This window comes from Austrofundulus limnaeus, unplaced genomic scaffold (assembly GCF_001266775.1).
Source record: "Austrofundulus limnaeus strain Quisiro unplaced genomic scaffold, Austrofundulus_limnaeus-1.0 Scaffold145, whole genome shotgun sequence".
Taxonomy (NCBI): Eukaryota; Metazoa; Chordata; class Actinopteri; order Cyprinodontiformes; family Rivulidae; genus Austrofundulus; species Austrofundulus limnaeus.
In genome coordinates this window covers 658,270-663,050 of record NW_013952547.1, presented here as the reverse complement: position 1 = coordinate 663,050, position 4,781 = coordinate 658,270, and the positions used below count along the sequence as shown (strand labels likewise).

Below are 4,781 nucleotides of genomic sequence, written 5' to 3'. Positions count from 1 at the left end.
TTTTAGTCATTTTAATCACTCGTTCATTCAGATCAGGTGTGCTGAAGCAGCAAAACATCTAAAACACAGTGGTCCTCCACAGACTGAGGACCACTTAGCCTGAAACTCTGGCATAAAAGCTATGAAGAAAAGTCATTTAATATGTAAAGAAAAAGAGATTTGGACAATGACATGTTATAAACTGGGCTTCAGCAGCCTCGCTTCTTGATCTTTGCTCTGTTTTCAACCACACAACATAAGAACAGTGGAGATTATTTGAATTTGAGTCTATTTCTGGATMAGACTGTTTCCCTGAACTCAGCAGAGTCCAACAACCAGCCCAGCACCTCCCACAGCAGACAGACACCAACATCTGGGGTTGAACATAATTATTTTTCTCTCTCTCTGTGTGTGTGTGTGTGTGCGTGCGTGCGCGTGGTGCAAAGGTTCATTCATCCCAGACTCCTGATGCGCAGTCAGGAGGAGCAGCCGTGCGTAGAGCGCTGCTCCTGAACGTCTCCTCCCCTGTTCCTGCGGTGTTCAGGCTGCTTCTCCTGCTCCTTCCATCGCTTCCTTGTTGTGCCAAAACCTGCACCCACACCGCCAGAGTAAGACCAGACTTCCATTTGCACATAACACCACTCCTCTTTCTCCCCCCTCTCTTTTTTTCTCCTCCTGTCCGCCACCATCCCTCTGCTTCATGTCCATCTTGTCCTGATCCGTGTGCCGTTTGCGTCCTCTCACCTCTCCACCATCCATGTGCAGCTCCGCGTCACACTCAGTTTATTCATAGGGTGGATACTAAAAGCAAACAATTTACATCGTTTTTTATTAATAATAATAATATTGATCTTGTTATCAGCGTTGTGAAATTAACTGAAACAAGCGAATTTCATTTATTATTATMTTTACGCATCAACAATCGCACGTAGTCTGGAGAGGAGAGAGCAGGGTTTTTTTCAGGGGGGTCGGATGAGGTGGGGGGATCTGAGGAGGTTTTGCTGAAGGCGTCGCGTTGAGGATACAAGGAGAACTAATCGGACCGGGTTAAGTTTGCTGAGGTCTAGGAGGGGAAGGAGGAGAGGGGGCGCGGTGGAAGAGGAAGAAGAAAAAAAGAAAAACCCATAGCGGAGCGTGGAAAGCTGTACGCGTCATTTCCAAGGCAGCAGCGCAACAAGCAGCCCCTCCAGCAGCCCGCTGCGTGGATGGCACACCGGGTGGAAGTGGTGCAGGGGGGAGGGAGATCCACGCTGGGACCAGGATCCAGATGAGGTTCGGGGGCTCTCTGTGAGTATCTGTGGGACCGCTGTGCGCAACTGGACCTGTGTGTTTTCTCCTCCATTTTTTATTTTATTTTTTTTTTTTTATCTGCAAGTTCCATTCATCACATCCTGTGCGCTTCTTATTTGCATTTTTCCCCTCTTCCACCGCCTCTAGCTGCTGAATCAGCTGGCATCTTTGGGTTGTGTCTATTAAGACTCTTGCCATGAGAAATGTTGCCCATGCAGCTCGAGTTTATGTAATATTGCTCAAACTTTCATTGCTGGTTGTATTAATTACAGACGACTTGTCTTGCAGAGCAAAATGAGAGATAAGTTCATCTCCTGAGGCCACAACTTCTACACCGGGCTGACTCACCGACAACTGCACCCAGGTGAGCAGTACAGACTCATAATAATAAAAAACAGGCTTCATAACTGCAAACACATAAAAAGCCTGTTCCTATATGAGCAAGTTTTTATTTTTATTTTTCCTCTCTCTGGTCTCTGAAGCCCACAGCTGCATGCAGACCAGCAGCGTCTCTGCCTCTGTTGATTTCATATTCATGGTTTTGTGTATTCTTTATTTTCCCCTCTTCTTGGTCGTACTTACTCCTAGCAGCAGAGATGACATTTTTAAAGACGCCTCATCACCATTTAATGAGCACACATACAGAAACACACTCAAAACAAGAGCGAGCATCCAAATGACTCATTATGTACAAGTGTTTATTTGCCAAGTTTAAGCCTTTGTTCAAGCTGGTAAAAACAATAAATAAATAAAATACTTGTATGTGAAATTATTCAGATGAAATGATTTTGTTTTGGTTTATTCTTAGTGGGGTTTGTGTTTGAAATGAGAAGAATACATAAGCCAGAGTTGTATTAGCGTCAGACCTTGAAAATAAGGTTTTGTGCCGTCTAATCAAACTGTTGTGGAAGACAAGTTTTAGCTCAATCTGACTAATTTAGAGTCATTTTTGTGTTGATGTTTGGTAAAAAATGGTTAATGGGCTGAACTTATATAGTGCTTTATCAAGTCCCTCCYGACCCCAAAGCACTTTACTCACACATTCACACACTGATGATGGTAAGCTACATTGTAGCCACAGCCATCTTAATTTGGGTTGACTCCAGTCATTGATGTACATCGACTGATTCGTTTCTCAGAGTTTCATTATAATTCAATCATTAAATCGTGGAATATTTTGCTAACAGACACACCAGGTCACCTCCAATGCTCAAAATTTAAGCAAAGATGTTATGTGTTGAGTTGCAATTGGAGTATGTGATGTGAGTGACTCTCAGCTGTAACAGCTTCAGATTTTAGATCAACATCTGTAAACCTGACTGAGTTGGAGCCACTTTTGTGTTTTTTATTGTCAATTAGCTGCGGCGGCCATCTTGAATTGGGTTAGCTTCAACAGTTAATTAGTTGTAGATGTACAGGGGTTGGACAATGAAACTGAAACACCTGTCATTTTAGTGTGGGAGGTTTCATGGCTAAATTGGACCAGCCTGGTGGCCAATCTTCATTAATTGCACATTGCACCAGTAAGAGCAGAGTGTGAAGGTTCAATTAGCAGGGAAAGAGCACACTTTTGATCAAAATATTACAATGTACACAACATTGTGGGTGGTGTTATGGTCTAAAACCAGGTGTTTCACTTTCATTGTCTAACCCCTGTAGATCCAGTAATTATTTTCTGCACGTTTAACTGAAATTCACCCACTGGTTCATGAGATGTTTCGCTAACAGACCAACAGTGACCTTAAAGAGTTGATGGCAAAATTTAAAACAAATATCCCACTTAATCTGTTAGCACCCAAAAATAAACGTCGTGGATAAGTCTCAGCTAATAACTCACCAAATTTTAGGTCAATATATGTAAAACTGGCTGTGTTGGAATCATTTATGTGTTTTTTAAAAATCTGTTTGCTGTGGCAGCCATCTTGAATTCAGTTGACTCCAAAAGATAATCAGTTGTAGAGGTACATTCACTAATTTCTTCCTGTGAGTTTCATTGAAATCCATCTAGTGGTTTGTGAGATATTTTGCTAACAGACACGTAAAAACGTGCAAAAACAATATAGATAATTAGCATCCCTGGATTCAGTACAATGTATTTAAGGTTAAATATTTTAGTCTGTGCATTTGTTTGTGCTGCAGATATGTAAATAAACCAGACTTGGCRTTAGTATGGCTTTAATGCATTTAACTGAACACATTCTGCCTCAATACTGTGGGAAGAAATGTTTCTAATCTAGCTTTTCCACCAGTTGGAAAGCTTGCTTTTGCCATAGAAACGTCACCCACTCACACATTTGTGCAGTGCCGTGTGCCAGATGAAGTCACTCGTATTCGGTTCGATTTCATGCATCTGCATTTGACAACAACTGGGTTGTTCTCTGACCTGCTTGCCGCTGTCCATGGTGCTGACCTCGCCGGCTCGCAGTGCGGTGATTGTTGTTTCTCCACAAACAATAATTCATCAGTCGATCGGTTATGAGCTCGCAGAAACAACAAAATTTATGTCAGCGTCCGTGTCGTACCGCTTCTTCCCTGAGAATGATTCTCAAAAGGAAACATGCACTCCCATTATAGGTCAGAGAGCAGGCTGAGGCTCGTCTCCGCTGCATGTCAATGAGAGCGAGTGCTTAACAGTAACCAGTCACTTCCACCTTGCTGTTCTCAGGAAAACCTGTTTTTGAGAATTTAATGCTCGGATCRGCAGACACCAGAATAAACTAATAGACATTTTTTTGTGTCTTTTGCTCAGCTTCAGATGTTAATCCTCTGAACAGTATTGATGCCGCCGAGTGAATTATTCATTCAAGCTGCTAAAATGCTGCTGCCAAGAAAACCACTGTGGAATTAGTTTAAGTTCTCCCATGATGTAGCTTAAAATCGAGGTGTTTACCGCATTTTAGTATTAAACTCTGTTTTCCCTGCTGCAGCTCAGATGCATGTTTTTTTTTCATCAGTAAAGATCATTTATAAACTCTGCTCTAAGTTTAAGCTACGTGTTGGCTTTAGTTATTTCCCTTGATACTACAAGTTCCAAGGAGTAAAAGTTTCTCTATTTTCTTTGGGCACAATGGACACATTATGCGTTGGTGTTTGACCAGATGGTTCAATACCGGTGACTCAACCATAAGTACTGTAGGTGCCGATATTTAAGTTCAGACCAACCAAATTGTCAGATCCTACATCATTTGCATACAAAAGAGCCCCAACTCTGAGTGCTCTGGTTATTTCAGGAGAAAAAAATGAGCATGAGCACAATTCCGCTAATCCGCTAGTAGCAGAACTAGCTTCTCATTTAGTGGATTAGCTGTTTTTCTTTTTTCTAACTTTGGAAACAGTTAGGGAATCAATTAGCTTCCGCTAAATTGGGTTCAGCTAATTTTAAGTCCACTAAAAAATTTGCAGGTGTGAAACTTCTATTTTTATCCCATTTATCCCCCCCAAAAAACTATCCCTTTACAAGCTGGACATGCCATCATCACATGTGTAACATGTAGCATTTTTATCAGTTAAAC

The 4,781-nt window shown here is 41.8% G+C and overlaps 1 protein-coding gene across 2 annotated transcripts in view; it reads left to right on the top strand.

Annotated features, from left to right (window-relative positions):
• The first annotated feature begins 477 nt into the window (after positions 1–477).
• Positions 478–4,781, top strand: part of slc8a4a (solute carrier family 8 member 4a) — a 38,937-nt gene continuing 34,633 nt past the window's right edge. Inside the window, exons 1-2 of one of the 2 annotated variants that reach the window (XM_014016441.1) lie at positions 478–587; positions 1,558–1,633. The gene's annotated coding sequence lies outside the window, so the exon portion shown is untranslated. Of the gene's footprint in view, positions 588–983; positions 1,267–1,557; positions 1,634–4,781 lie in introns of those variants that run through there. The other variant, XM_014016440.1, reaches the window with a different exon arrangement.